Raw genomic sequence first — 16,537 nt, 5'->3', positions numbered from 1 at the left:
TGAAATTGTAAATGTCTGACTGAGCTGTCAAGCTAAAACAGGAAGTAGAGTGCTAGCACGCACTTTCCTGAAAACCTTGAAGGAGCAGTTTTCTCTTAGCTCCTAGAGCCTGTAAAACAATTTGATATCTCACACCAAGTCCAATTAGATGGTTGGCAGGACTCATTGGGAAGGAAATGCCATGATGCAGAACGCGATTCTTAGTAAAAAAAAACGTCAATCAAACATATCACATGATTTCACGCGGGGCCAAAACCAAAATGGGTTCACCCTGCCGCCTCACCCTAGGATTTGTCAGATCTGTTCTGCCCTAAACGTTTTATTAAATGCAGTTTTATGTTTATTTAGACTATGGTAACAAGCCGAGTTCATTCGCAGGCCATAACTTTAACACTGTACAATATGGCGTAGTCAGAATCGTAAAGAATGAGAAAAATTATAGACTAATAAGAGGAGAATACTGCAAATGAATGCACATCTAAGGCTGCGGACAGAGCTTGCATGATTGCGGCCCCTCTGGTGAACTGCCAGTCTTGCCAAGTTCAGACCAAAAGAGTCTTAAAAGATCACTTTCTGAGCTCGTTACCGTGCCCATATGGGGTTTTATCTGCATGTCTCATGCCGTTATCGCTCCCTTGCTCTTTTCTTGCATCCCCATTGGTCTTTGTGGAGCTGGTGTATGAAAGTCACAGGGAAGACAAGGTTTGGAACCAGTCTGCAGACGTGAGTCAGACGGTCTGAAATAAATGAGTTTAGGACTTGGGCTGAATCCCAATACCCCTTTTTACCCCCCTTCCCCTTGGTCTACACTTGTCCCTCAATAGGGTGTGGCAGAGGCAACACAGCAGTCCCCTATGAAACGGGACACCACTTGACTCTCGCTATCATCAACGTTGCTGGCCGCTAGCTAGCTGCTACGTTGGCAGAAGCGACAAGTCCCAAACAGTCAACGTGCTCTTGTCAGCAACAGTTTCCATGGTTCTGGTGTTCTGGTTCTGGTCTGTCCATGATAAGGCATTCATGAAATGGACTACACTGCGGCGAAGTGCTTTTGCATTGGATTTGCCTTTGCTGAATTTGCCATTATTAGCTGTGGAAAAGGGACCGAAACAAGCCAGGGAGGAGTAGGTAGCCACTAAAACTCCACAGCTCTTCATTTTCTTCCCATAAATTGAAGTGAAATAAAAAAAAGAGGAAGAATCTTGCGATAAGACACAGGTGAGAGGGAAGTAAACGCATCCTGTGTGGATTTAAAGGTCGTCCACACTGGAAGGAACCACCCCCCCAAGAACATTGGTCTGTGGCATCCAGTTTGGAAAGCAGGTGCACTTTTATTTCTCTGATAACATTTCTACCATCCCAGTCATGTAATTGGGGTTTGTGGGTCTGAAGTGTCGGTGACCTTTACCATGAGCCTGCTTGTTTAAAGTGGAGATCTTGTAATACCTGACACTTTTAAATCCTCCAACAATCTGATGACAGGTGACATGACAAGTCACCTGAGAGGTTAGGTCACTCATTCTGAAAGCAAGCAGTTGTCCTTTTGTGACTGGCAGCTCAAATAAACACAATCTACAACAAAAGAGACAGAAAACAGAAGATGTGCCTGGAAATGCTGTTGAAACTTTAAAAAGGTATCATTGGGACTTCCTGAATTCTGAACTATAATCCGTGGCTTCAAATGTCGTACGAGAAGCAAAATTAAATATTTAAGCCTGTCTGTGAGTTTGAAACCTCAAGAGAATTTAACATGCATCAGAGTTAATGGTCAACACACGACTGTGTTTCCAGAGGTTATATATCCTGTAGCACTTCAAAAGGTTATCATCCCAAAGTGTTAGAGACCTCCAGAAGTTACACAGCTTCATTATATTCCATCTGAAGAGTCCTCCTGACTGGAATCAGATCTTGGGATTGTCTGACTTTTTCCTTTGTTGAGATGTTCCATAACAAAATGGAAATGTCTAATCTTTGATGACAGCATTTCATCAATTGCAATGGAATGTTATCGATAATATCGATAGAAAAAAGTGGAATTTGTGCTCTAAATCTTGTTGAGGAAGACCAGCAGGATAGAAATAATGGCGTTAAAGCTTTCCTGCTGGAACATTTTAAAAGAGAAATCCACATCATTGACTGGGAGGAGACCAAATCCATTCATTTAAAGGGCATCTGGAAGGTGCCAGTACATGACTGAGGACATCATCCATAGACACAAAATGTGTTTGCTCTCCACTTTCTTGGTTTGTTTAAATCTTTGGAATTTAAAGGGACTTTCTGGGTGAGGAGTGTGGATTTGGATAAGGAAACAGATGCTGAATTAATTCAGTAAAGCAGTTAAAACTGCTAACAGCTGCAGTCAGCCATTCAAGCCAAAGGGAACAACAGCCCCTCGGAACGACAGCCCCGTGGCTCAGAAGTGCAGCACTAACGCTGCTTATGGGGGATGTGTTGAATCAGAAGCCTTAACTAACACTACTTTTTCTTTCTGCTGCTGCTGCTTTACTTTTCAGCAAATTAAAAGCCTTTTGGTGTGCAAACAGCCCTGAATCTGGGTTGTGCATGAACAAATAATAATTTGAATGTCGCAGCAAATCCCTTTTAATTCTTGGTGACCGTTGAAAAACATTTTATCCATCCACAGATAAAGTTCTCTCAGGACCAAGAAGAGTCGGAGCATAAACAAGCAAAATGTATCAATTCAATGTCTAAACTTTGAGGAAATAAAAGACATCCTGTCACAGAGCTTCACCAGAGTGAGCCTCTGTCCTCACACTGCACTTAAAAAGAAACAAAGACGTCCTCGCAATTAAAGTCCTCAACTCATTAAGATCCTGGCTTCTCTTAGCTGGAATGCCTCGCTGAGGGGTTGTCAGGGAAATTGTTTCTGTTCACTAAAAATGGCTCCACTTTTCTCCTATTTGAAGCTGATCACGAGGATTACGTTGTACACAACACAAATCAGGGATTTTATTTCCCTAACCAGGCCCCTTTAATCTGTGGCGTCTGTTCCTTGTCCATCGAACCCATGTTGTTGGTTATTACAGCAGCACATATGCTGCAAATGTGACAAATTTATGAATATCAAGGAATCATTTTCCAGAATCACAGCATCTTCCGGACCCCATTAGAGTTAATGAAACAGATTTTTCCGGGTAGGTAAAAAACAAACTTTGTCTCAAGTGACAACCTGGTGTTACATTGAGCGCAGGGCATAAAAGGCAAATAGTTCTCAAGAAGAAGGAAAGGAAACAAAAGGAGAGTTGTGTGTACAAAATCATTGAGATGCAGAGACAAACCATCTGAGCCCAATTCCCATTTGACTTTTATAGTCCTTGGGAGCATAATGAAATTCTTATCTCCCCGGACATGCATAGATTTTAGCAGACGCTCAGGAGTATTAGAACATCTTTGACCAGCTGTATATGCAAGATAGATTTATCAAAAGGACTTGTCACTTTAAATACTAAGCCGACGTGTGCACGGAGCCATATGATAAATGTCAGATCGGAAAAATATGATTTAACTTCCTTGTCTCTCTTCCAGTGTGGAAAGTTTGAGACAACCTCCACAACGAGACTTAAATGTTTAACAGTATTTATTTATTTCCAGAGCAAATCAATTCATCCTGATTCCACTTGATAAGCTATAAATAAACATCTTTAGGTCGTCAAGAATTCTGACATCGCCAGTAATGGCTGATGGAAGTGTGATTACAATGGCTATAAAAGTGACAAACACGACTGTGACTTCATCTGTCCAGATTAAGATAAACTCAGGGAGGCGTTCAGTGGGACGCTCGTTTCAGAATGAATAATGGAGTGCCAAGTTCCCAAATCCCATTCAGCTCCCACAGCCGGGCTCCGTGGCCTGCCTTCTGTCTCTGCTGGGGTTCAGGGGGGGGAGAGGAGGCACCTCGGTGATGTCAGGATCACAGAAAAAGGGATCAAAGACAATCTCTCAAAATCAACATCAAAAAAACATCATTCACTGATGTGTTGGAATAAAAATACCACATTTCTTGTAGGATCACATGACTTGGTTGGATCCTGGAATGGATCTGTCAAACTGGAGATGGAAAATGGGCCAGAAATGGGTCAGTACTTGTGTGTGTTCTTACATCCGAGGCACGGAGGTGTGACATCTCCCACGTTTCTGGTACATTTCTGTCTGCTTCATTCAGTTCTTTTTTAAAACTGGTCTGCTGCCGTTTTTCTCCGGTGGCTGAACATTTGCATTGAGGGGAAAACAGGAAGATCCAAACATCGCCACATGCTCCCCTTCTGCTCCTGTTGTAAAACTGGTTAAAACCAGAAACACACTTTTCTAGGATGGAGATACAGATCAATGTAATCGATCAATTGCTGTTACACAAATTAGCATGTAGATCTTCAGGGATTTTCCGAAGCTGCTTGATCACCCCCTAGTGGTAGGCAGCTGTTAAAGACCGAGCAGAACCACTTCCTTGTAGTTCAGAACTGGGACCATTCTGTCAATGCTGTACAAAATGCTGCCCAATCACTCTGGAACTAGAAAGAGAAACATTGCTAATCAAAGAACTGTGATTACGCGTCCCTTTGAGAGGGAAAAGCCCTCAGGTATTTACAGCAGGGTCTGCTGAGTCTTACCTTCTTATCCATGTCGCTTCAGAGACATCAAGGGCAGCGTCAGCAGAGAGCACGTCACCCCTTTAAAGCAATATATGCAACCTTGGCAAAGCCAACATGGCGAAGTCAACTGATTCAACACACACAAACAGCCTCGTGGGATTTTCAGCTGTCTTCTTACGCATGTGGACCCCACAAATACAGCAATTAATTAAGAGTACATAAGAATCCGGATCAATACACAGTCAGTGTAAGGAGTGAGGGTGGGCGCGTCACAGCCAACTTTGACTCCCTTACATGTTTTTATTCCAAGAATTGCATCTGTATTCAGGGTGTAAAAATGTTCCGACAGTGTATTCTGTGTCTGTGCTGCTTCTCCATCTGGCTGCTCTATGCTGGAAGGTCAATTTTCACTCAAACCCTCTTAGAATTGTGCATAAAAATGTATGAAAGGTGCAGTCCATAGCAAAAAAAGAAATTCGTTTTTTTTTTTTTTTTTTTTTTTACAAAGGAAACAGGTTGAACGGACCAAAAGAGGTTGGGATCAAGAGGTTGTCAGTACTGGTATCAGTGGCACAATGGGGACTACCAAAAATGAAAGACTTTTTAAAATTAAGGGCAATAAAAAGAAAGGTGAGCGGGTTAAACAAACCAGGTGTTGGTTTGTGAGGGTCATGTGAGAGCAGGCCACCGTCAACACCTCAGGGTTTAATATGAAAGCCAACTAATGAAGCACTTGTTTGGAACACTGTCATTTGAAAAACTGAATATTATTAACACACGTTCCAAACGGAGACTTAATGAGGACATTTCAGAATGTCCACCAGTAATTTAGGCAGCACGCTTGATTTTGGGGCTAAAAAAGGTGACCTGTCCTCATTAAAACATGATGTTCCTCTTTTAAAGTACAAACATGAGCTCAAGTTAATGCAGAATAACTCTAAAAGGACACACTAGGCTAATAAGAAAGGCTGAATGATACTTTTACTTGTGCATGCAGTCGAAGATGCCCAACAAGTTCAAAAGCCGTACTTGTGGTGCTTAAACATACATAAATACATATATATATAAGCAAAGCTTTTATCTTGATTTTTGAGTCTAGAAATGTAATGTATTATACGTGTTTAATCTTTCCCGTTTCTTCTAAGAAGGTACGCAGGGATTCTGAGCGAGCTAAAACAGGAGGCGTGCTGCCGCATCGCTCAGATATCGAGTCTTACCTCATTTTAATTAGCGCACACGGAGGTGTGACACGCTCCTGATATCCATGTTCAAAACCGGTTATCAGATTTTGATTATTCAGTCCTATATTCATGCTTTAATTAGACTACATCTTATCAAACATTGGAAATGATGAATAATAATGAATCGCAGACCAAGAACAACAGAAATGGTTAAACAGACGGTCACCGCTCACCACTGGGTGTGTTTCTGTCGGCACAGACGATTCATCTTTCCCCTAAGAGATGTGTTGTGATGGTTGTATAATATTGTCTCTATTCGCCGTGCCAGAGGTGACGTGTGATGGCGCACATGCCAGGCTCTGCCTCGACTCTGCGGGACCGCCACGTTCTCATCCGGGGGACCGTCCACTCACGAAAAGTAATGAGATCATCCTGGGTGAAGTGATGCTGAAAATGAATCATTTCCTCACTATTCCCGGACGGCGCAGCGGGCACATTTCTCTTGGACCTTGTAGTTTGAAGCCATCCATCCTCCACCATCGGGCAGGTCGGGGCTTCACTCATCACAGGTGAAGCCACGCGCCCGCCTGCCTTCTCCCTCCAAACAAAAGCACATGACAGAAAGCCCCCATCTAATCCAATCATGACCAGGTCGAGTCCAGCAGCAGCTTTTCTCTTAGAAATATTAGGATATTGTGGGTTTTATTTTCTAGTTTGGCTTCTAACTCACTTAAGACTTAAATTTCACCAAAAATTGCTACAACCCAGGTCCGGTTATTGTTTGACCAAATAACAATCTATATTTGTTGATGAAAGAATAGCTGTGGTGTGGATGCACAGCAATACCACTGCATCTTCAGGACATGTTTTCTATTTAGAGGAAATAGCTATTTGAGTTTAACACAATTTTGCTCTGGGACGAAATGTAAGAACATTCCTGTGGGAAATGAAATCACAATGCACAGCAGTCAGGCTGAGGGATGAGCACACTCCTCATACATGAGACCTTCCAACTGGTTTCTATGCCACCGTGCTATTAAGGGCAAAAATACTGATAAATCCCTGCTTGCTGAGGCTTCTTCTGCAGGAGGCGCAACAAGGAGCTAAAGCCCCGTGGTCGTGGAGATAAAGCTCAATCAATTCAAAGTCAGTCAACGTGGTAAAAAAGGGACAGTGTCAAAGGTCCGGAATGGTCACGGATGGCTTGAGCTAATTTACTTTGTGCAAATTAAAATAAGAATTAAAAATAAGGACTGACTGAAACAATATGTTGCGGAGCAATGCTGGGAGGTGGACTGCAGTCTGGAGGGAATGGGGGGGAGTCACAGGGTCAAAGAACTGACAGTGATGCAGGGTAGTGAACAGAGCCCAGCCAGGCCGCAGGGATACACACCAAAAGCAGCCACACACACCTTTGACCATCCTACCTTCTCCACAAAGAGAGGTGAGCACCACGGGCTCTGAAAACACTCATTACAGCGCCAACGTCTGTGTCACGGATAATTCCCCGTGGTCACACGCATCCACCACTGTGAATATTTGCCATGCAAACGCTGACATGAACACAGAGGGAGCTGCAGTATTGCGGAGGTGCAGGTTTATTGCGAGTGTAAGCAGCTCATCACATGACTGCTTCATCGCAAATCCATTTCTGTGTGCAGTGCATTAATCACGCTGCAGGCTGGCAAGGTGCACATTTATGCTTCTCTGTAGATTATAAGAGATGGGTTTGGAAACTGGGCTTAATAGCGAGGAAGTTCTCATTATGCTCTTAGCATCCACTCATTTTTCCAGTGTAGCGTATCGTGTTCCACACGTGCTCAGAGAGGTCTGAGGAGGAAGCATTTATGTGAACCATCAAATGTTCGGGTGTTACTGCCGACTCTGGTTCTGACGTCACGCTCGAGCTAAAGGTGAGATGCTACCACACCCCAGTGGTGAGGTGACTAACAGTCATATCATCTGTCAGGATGGAATAATATGGCCCCAATGCATGCAGACAGCACCAGCTCCCACACATATATTCACATATTTACATCTTTGCATATTCTTATTTAAGGAACTAGGTGATGTCCAGATAAATGCTAACATGTAATCGAAATCGCTCTCCGGTGTCATTCTCAATCAGTGCCAATCGTGGGTGAATGGAGTTTAAAAATAGGCCTTGATGCGTCAAGCGTCAACAAGCCCATGAATTCATGAAACATCACATGCACTCGCATCGTTCGTCAACATCAGATAGGAAGTGAGACAGGGTTTGATGGATGGAGGTGCCAGACAGAAAGTAATTTCCACTAACTTACTGTATTCCTGCGGCTGGAAACAAAAGGATTGAGGCAAGGCAGCGGTGAGCAGAGAGCTGCACCGATGCCAGAGTCAAGTGGGAGGATTGAATTCAACATTGTTGGCTTTAAGGTGTAATTAGGAATATTGATTGTGGGCTTCTCGGTGGAACTGGTGGAGCGTGGGTCCACTGAAACCACACATTCTGTTTCCAAAGCCAGATATGGCTCCTAATGCTGCAAAAAAAATTAAAAACCTTTGCATGATTGCTTAAACTGCTGTGGGGTCATCAGGTATTCTGCCATTTAGGAAGAGGAAAAGAGAGACACAAGGGCGAGCGCATCCGTCTGTGGAATAATGGGCCTTTATTGAGAGCACCAGGAAATCTACGGTGGCTGATTGGCAACAAAATGGATTTTTCACCAAGCGCTTCCACACACAGAGACACATTCCAGACAGCAAAGGAGTGTCGTGCATCTTCTTCCAGACAGCAAAAGTGGAAAAGGATCACACCGACTTTCTATCAGCGTTGTGCAGGTGTTGCCCAACTTTTAATGTAGAAGCCGAAGAACAGCGGCAACTGAGGATTTGTTAGAAGAGCATAATCCCGGCTGCCATCTCCTTCCTGAGATTTAATCCTGTCATCTTCAATCCTCAGACTCTGTCTGAAAACCTGGTTTGTAATAAATTCACAGCAGTGCTCCGAGATGTTTTCACTCACGCCAAGGATCTACTTTGTGAAGTCGGCGTAAACAACTCGGTTTTCCTATTTGAATTCATAACCATGCTGCACCCAAATGTTACTGTTGTATTTAATATTCATGGGAAAAAGCCATCAGGGAAGAAGGTCCACCGAGTGCCCCGCCAAAGCCAAGACCATGTGTTCAGAGTCGGCCGCAAGTGCCCCCAACGTAACATCAGGACCGGTCTAACAGGACCTTAAAACCTGCAGCTGCTTCCACGTAGAAGACACGTGATGGTAAAAATCGTTAACGGCTTTTTATATGCAGGGCAGCAAAAATAAAAAACCAACAACTGTTGGTGACAATCTCATTCCTGAAAACTTTCATCTTGAAATTCTTGGAAAGTTTAGCGCATTAAATCAGAGAGAAGGTCAAGGACAGGACGTGATCCGCTGATTGAAATAGCTGCTGCTCCTGGAGCCACAACTTCAACAACGGCTTCTCATTAATTTTGGATTCTAAAAACTGTTGTAAAAATACAGAAATGCGAATAATTCATGAAATGCACCGGCGCAGCCAGTAGACAACGCTTTACTGCTTTGCTCTATTTTTAGCTCACGAGAGGGCAAAAAGATGAAAGCGGGCTCCGGTTCAGGGTGGTACGGCACGCCGTAATTCTATTCGCCATCCTTCAAAGGAGAGAAAGTGACAGCTCTGATTTATTCATAAGACCGACTTCTTCTGCCAAGGAGCATTAGACAAAGGCAGATCACCCAGAGGTAACAATTCTGCTGAGAAAAGCACAGAACAAATCAAACCAAAGATGCGAGCGTGTTCCATGTTGCGCCAGGTCGGACGGGTCGACCAGGCTGCGGCCCTCAACTCAACGGCCGACATGAAGAACTTCAGCCAGCGTTCCTGTTTTCCTTCTGCACGGCTGCTGCCCTGGTGTCTTCACTTATTCCAATGTTCCTCCTTCAGCTTTATGGCTTCCTCGCAGCTCCTTGTCAGCTATAATTTAACATTATCCAGGCTGCGGTGCCTCCATCAAGCAGCTGTCAGGCTCCATCAGAGAGTAAAGGTCACCACTCTGTCCTGTTTTTCTGGCCTCCCGCAGTGTCGCTCTCCAAACCACAACCTCTCCCGGTCTCGGCGGACTTCTGCAGCTCCGGAGCAGCGCGCTCTACATCCGTCTCCGCCGCCATTATCGGAATGTTGAAAAATCTCTACTGCAGTATTGACCCGGGCTAATGAAGGGTAGATGGGTTTTTGACAGCCATTACTGACAAATATGTGTAGATATTTACTTTGCTGTCACAATTACGCAGCGTTTCTACAGGAGCCAATGTGCTGCATGCTACAAGAGACTTTATCATTCTAGATCAATAAACCTTTGCACTGATTTATGAACTAATCACTATTTCATTTTGAGAGCACTGCAGATTCACTGAGACACACAAAGAAAGAGATTAGAGCTTTAGGAATTCAGCAATTACTCTGCAGACAAATACATTAACTGAAGCTGTGAAGCCCCAGAATACAGAGAGGATTTCTATGGGCATAAAAGGCTGCAATATAAACAGTCAGACCTATTAATTAACTATTAGATTGCCATCAGACGGGTGTTTAATAGCACCATTTTTAATCTACTTATTAGACCGCTGTGTCTCTTTAAATGACGCCTCATATATCAGACCGTCCCTGCTGACAGGCAGCAGACAAGCAATCCCACAGCCATAATCACACTTCCTCCCTGGATTAATCATCAACTGACAACAATGAAATGAATTGACCATATCAAATAATGTATTCCGTCTCCGGTGTGCATTCTCTCATGAAATGACCACGCGGAGCCCCCGTGACCGAAGGGTCATTCCCAATACAGAAAAATGACGTCTAATCCAGAGCCTGCAGGGTTGCTTAGGAGTGATCGGGTCCCACGGATCTATATTCCTCCATCCAGTCCTGGATGCACTAAATCACACAGATGACCTGCAGATTTCAGGAGCACAGAGGTGTTTTTCTAACATTGTGATTTAGCTCTTATGACCACTGCAGGGTTTATAGGAGAAGGTTTTTCAGTTGTTTTTTTATAAACTAAAACAGAGAGGATATCAATGATGAATATAAATGGGCCGGTACTGTTTTTTTAAGAGTCTTGAGGTGAAGAGGCAAATGTCAGGACAATACGTATTTTTACCTTCATTCGTGGCTTAAATGGTTCATTTTATTTGATGCCATGAAACGCTGACAGCTGATTATTTGCATGCTTCTTTTTTTTTGCATCACATTTTACTTTGTTTTCATGTTATATGCGCCAATTATGGAATACATGACATCCAGCGTGGATGCAGCAGGGAAACAGAGGAACACTGGAAAATGTAACGCTTTGATTGTGCACATCTGCTTAATATAATCATCACATTTCACAATGTCATTAGCAGCCCAGTGAGCTCACAGGTTAATTACATGTACTGAATGACATGCTGCCTCTCAACCGTTCAAACCAGAACTAAAATACACAAATGAAACATCCATAATCCATAATGTCAGTAATATTGGATCATTTATTAACGTATATCACAGACCGTCACTGTGGATGTGATTAAAACCAAGACTTGATGTGAAAGAATAACGAGCACACACAATATTAATATTCCGGAGCACGCTCTGACATAGATAACACTGCATATTTCAATTTATTCTGCATTTCAGAAGGTATAATGGAGTTCAAACCCAGTAACGTGGGCTCAACTGACATTATTGTGGACAAAAACCTCTGGATTTCCCCTTGGCAGTCCAACATGGAGACAGCACGTTCAACACGTGCACAAAACTACAGAAACCAGCTCTGGGGGTGAGACTGCATCCACCCCGCCAGATGTTGGCTCCACCATGTATGTTGTATCAAACCGAGTGCATCTTTAGCAGATATTTAAATGATATCTCAGTGGACATAAAATGGTCTGATGTAACCACCAAGGCTGCCTATTAAGTATTTAAATTAGAGCGCGGACGCGACTGACAGATGTCTGAAGGGGAACCGCTCATCCGTCATTCAAGACTCCTGCCGGCTGGGACCACGGAGGCGGCCCCTGGCCGTGTCCACCTGCCAGGTCCGTGCAGGCGGGAGAGGAGCCGGCTGAAGGACTCCTCTGTATCCCAGAGCTGACCTCAGCGAGACAACAGTCAGCTCTGGGTGTTAAACCTTCATACATCACTGTTATCTCTATCATCCCTGTGAAGATTAGCCTGCAGCTCACACTACCTGTGCAGACTGACTGAGCCCGGGAAATGTGAGACTATAAGCCCTGCAAACACACACACACACACGCGCACACACACACAGATTAAAGATTTTTAACTGCTCATTTGTTCCATAATTTTTCATCAGTAGTGTTGGTGAGGCAGCTGAAGTCTCTGTTTTCTCTTGTTAAGAGACAAGAAGGGCACGAGGAACCTAAATGTATTAAAGATCACAATCCTGAGACTAATTGACATGAACATGACAAGTCAGTGCTCTGGAAATTAGGCTTCAAAGAGGGAAATTAATCATGATTTCACTGGCCTCTGCGACAGAGGGCTTCGATCGTGGAGTGTTTAGTGTAGGTCCATTAGAAGGAGGGTGTGATAATATGCTGAGGGCCTCTCATAACACACACCAACACACACCCTGGAACTATGTGATTGAATCAAAACACATGCAAATACAACATAATCACAGAACGTCATACCGAGATTATTTTAGTCTTATGCTCTGTGGTTAGAATGTATTGTTCAAAGATGATTGACATCTTCACTATAGAACACTAGAGATTCTGAGATTCAATTAAAAACACTTTCAGGGAGCTTCCAGACTCCATCTGTGGTGTCATGTTGCAGGTGTCTTTCACCTGATCCTCTGAAAATGATTACAGCTTTTAAAAGCAAACAAACAAACAAACAAACCACCATTCTTGCACTAATTCCTTGTCATGGCGAGCGGATGCTCACGGCTCCAAACCTGCCCGGAACACGACGCTTCCACTGAGTGGAGGGAACACTGTTGTCTCCACAAGTTTCCTGGAAATGCTGCAAAATGGGGATGCGTGACCAAACGGTTGGCCGAACTAGAAGACGCCAGCCTGAAATCGCTCTCTGCGGTGATAACCGTGAGCGTGTGTGCGGAGACGCGCGGAGGGATCGGTGCGCGGCGATGTGCGGGAACGCGAGTCACAGGGAACGGAGCAAATATTCCACAATATTCAACCGCAAAGCGCGACAACTTTGACGCATGTCCTACCTGTGCAGGAGAAGAGAGACGAGCAGCAGGACACGAGAGGCTGAGCGCGTCGAACCGCGGTCCTGCGTGTCCGAGTCCAGCAGCCAACTCCAAAGTGCGTCTCTGTGTTTTTTCTACCCACCAATAAAGGACAGCCACACTCAGACCACCCCTTCTTGCATTAAACATTTCCCAGCTGGTCCCTCTTCATCATGCCTTCTATAGAAGCTCTGCTGGCGCGTGCACTTTGCATTATTAAACATTATTTAGCTTTTTAAAAGGATGTAAATTTAGCATTATTGATGAACAACAGTTTCCAATCAAGTTGTCAAATTGTTGCTGACACCCTCCTCAGACCCTTTCAAACAATGTTATTAATGTGTTTCTTTGGGATTTGGATAAATAGTGTTGCCCTTAAAAGTGAGATTTCAAATTCAGTTAACCGAGAAAGAAAACACCAAGGACATAAAAATATTCTTCATTTAATACCAAATATTTGTGTGGAAACCAGTCTGACACTTTAAGACCAAAGAGTGCAGGAAAACTCAAGTCTTTTTGAAACCCTGTAAAACTTTGCAGCACTATTAAGTCACCAGGGAACCAAATTCTATTTCATATTTACATTTCGTTTAGTTTGCAACAGCCGTCTAAAAACTGGGACTAAATGGCAGAAAATCCTGATGTAGAAGATTTCTTTGGTGAAAATAAATCAGGGTTGAAGGTGTATGTATGTACATCGTTAGGTAGAAAGCTGCACAGTAATTGGCAGCCAGGGCTTTAGCATTCTAAAGGTTGTGGAGAACCATTTTGGTTGTATTCGCCTCAGGTTTTTGTGGAATAAAAAGCAAATATGAAATATATATCAAGTTCCAGACAGCCATCCATCTTCTTCCCTCAATTCTTATAAGTTCTTGTGTCTCTGACCTCCTGTGAAGGAGTCGCACACATCCAACCACGGCGTTGCCGTCAGCCCGTCCACAAGGAACAAACACAAGCCAATGCTGGAGAAAACCGCAGCTCTTTGTCAGAGGACCTGGCTGCTGCGTTCTGCTGCACCGCAGTCAAACTGCAGCGTACCACCATTAAGAATGTCAAAGTTGCCAGAATCCACAACATTTTCTGGACAAAAATCACTTTATTCAGGCGCTGTGGGATGTCGTTCCAAGAAAATAGAGGATATTCTGGAATAAAGGTGCCCGTTTTTCTGGTTTATCACAAATCTGTCTGCATAAATGTTCATAAACGGAATAAATGTGTTGAGGGTTCTGCTGTCGGACTGCTGATTAAATGATTTGTACTTTTCCTCTTTTGAGCACTGGTAATGAGTGACTTTGAACCTTCCTTGTTCTTTAATTGATTTTTGGATACAAAACTATTTCAGAAAAATGAAAAAAAGACATTACACAGAGACAAAGATTAAAGAAGGTAAACAGAGGCATTCGGGATAATTAAAGCACACAAAGCAGATGCCCTTGGAGCCTTTTGTTAACATTGGAGTTGCGCTTCCTCAACAAATTCTAAAGCTGTTTTACCGACACACAATAAATCAAATCAGAAAATAAAGTTTCTTTCTGTCAGAGGAGTTTAGCGTCGCCTCTCATTTAGTGGCCATTAAAGCCTCAGAGAGGCTAAAATGTCATTATGGCTGTGGTGGATGGCTCCTGGGAGCGGGGCCGTGAGCACCGATCCCAGCTGAAGGGACCCCAGCAGCGTGCACATCATTATCAATATAATCAACTCCCCTGTGAAATCCCACCCCATCAGCCAAAAATAGGAAAGGAAGCGGGGCGGGGAGATTCCAGTTTCATGATGTGTGGAGAATGAGCTGGATCCAGGAAGACAAGCCCGAGCAAGGGCAAATGTGCAGTTATCAGAATCGTTACATAATTAAAGTATTCATTTCATGTAATTACCGCCTGTAAGCCACTGGGACTCCCAATATTAGCATATGAACTTCCTGATATTGAACAACCTGGCTGAGTAACGTCAGATTTGTCACCTGGGAACCGATTGTTAACGTTCGCCTGGCGAGTGCACAACAACCTTGATGTTTCTGCAGAGACTCTGAAAAGTGAAGCTCGAGAAGACTCAGAGCACGTTTCCTGGTTGTGCTGTTGCTACAGCAGGATGTAATGAGGCTCATTTCAACTAACCTTAGAGTACAAGTTAGCTACAAACAGGAAGAGCAGTGGACAGCAGACAAGGTGGGTAGCTAGGCAACTCCTGTGAAGCTATAATGAAACTGACAAGAAGCCTACAGAAAGTTCCATAAATTGTTATTTGTTGTGAGCAGGAAGTCACAACATGTGATGTTCACAGTTTTGATTTGTTAATTAGAGACTTGAATTTGCCATGAATTTCCCCCAACTAATGTATTCTGCACTTCAAACACAAAGGTTTCCCCCTTTAATGCAGTGGCTTTTCGAGGAATTTCAACCACTCAGCTTGTGCACCCTTAGCAAGCATACACAGAGGCTATTTATAGACATTTAAGTTCATATCACCAACATCCAGGCTTGTACCTGCGGTGACACATTGGGCTCTTTCAAAGGTTGTGTATAATGATTTAGAATAAAAAAGAGCCGGTCAGATATGGACACAGCTGAGCCTAATTGGCTCGCACAGAGTCAACAGCAACGTTTCTCCATGAGAGCAGCCCAAACCTCTCTTATTTGAAGCTGCAAATGATTCATAGATCCAAAGTTAGCAGCAGGTCACCGAGTTAGAATAAATCCCTTCTGTTATGGTGATGTTTGGAGGGAAAGTTTAGCCGGTATCGGAGATCATGTGACATAGGCAGCTCCCCTGCAGTGAAAGCAGCTGTATTGCTAATATCACACTGTGTTTACGGGTGCTATTTGTGGGCCTAAACAATGTGTAGGGTGCTCATTCCCCCGCTGCGATGAGAGCATTGGACGCCTGCTGTAATGAGGCGATTTGCATAATCACATCCATTTAGCAAAAATCACACAGAAGCAAGCGATGTGGAAGCGCTCTGATTTAGTTACAGCACTTCTAATCGTTCTAAACATTGCTATTACATCATAGTCACACATCCCGAGGAACCCTGGAGACTTGAAATTTTGAAATGCCAGCCCCCGCCCCCCCAAATTCCTGAATATGGGGACCAAAAGTAGGCTCCACTTTTTTGTTCTGTCTGAGGTGCAATTATCACCCGCCTTCCTTAAAAAGGTCCCCTATTGTGCGTCTTCAGGATGTACTCGCTCACCTGTAACATCTCACTCTGAACTTGTTATTGTGCCTGTAAATTGGACTCTACTCCCATTTTCCTTTTCTTTTATTTTCAAGTCCTTGGTTTGAGTCAGCAGAAACACGCAACAGACCTGCAAACATGTTTTGTGGCCGTTCTGCAGTTATTCTGCAAACTTTACAGATCTTATAAACACAACCCATCATCTGAAGCACAACTGAAGCACATCTGAAGCACAACTGAAGCACATCTGAAGCACATCTGAAGCACATCTGAAGCACAACTGAAGCACAACTGAAGCACATCTG

General features: G+C 43.6%; 1 protein-coding gene across 2 annotated transcripts in view; it reads right to left on the bottom strand.

Annotated features, from left to right (window-relative positions):
* The window catches only part of LOC130524640 (contactin-4), a 48,062-nt gene extending 34,885 nt beyond the window's left edge, over positions 1-13,177 (bottom strand). For both annotated transcript variants that reach the window (XM_057030936.1, XM_057030937.1), the window contains exon 1: positions 13,040-13,177. The gene's annotated coding sequence lies outside the window, so the exon portion shown is untranslated. The remainder of the gene's footprint in view (positions 1-13,039) is intronic.
* Positions 13,178-16,537: the final 3,360 nt, after the last annotated feature.

The sequence above is a fragment of the Takifugu flavidus genome, chromosome 4 (assembly GCF_003711565.1).
Source record: "Takifugu flavidus isolate HTHZ2018 chromosome 4, ASM371156v2, whole genome shotgun sequence".
NCBI classification, from domain to species: domain Eukaryota; kingdom Metazoa; phylum Chordata; class Actinopteri; order Tetraodontiformes; family Tetraodontidae; genus Takifugu; species Takifugu flavidus.
The sequence above is the reverse complement of the archived record's forward strand: the minus strand, read 5'-3'. Positions and strand labels throughout refer to the sequence as shown.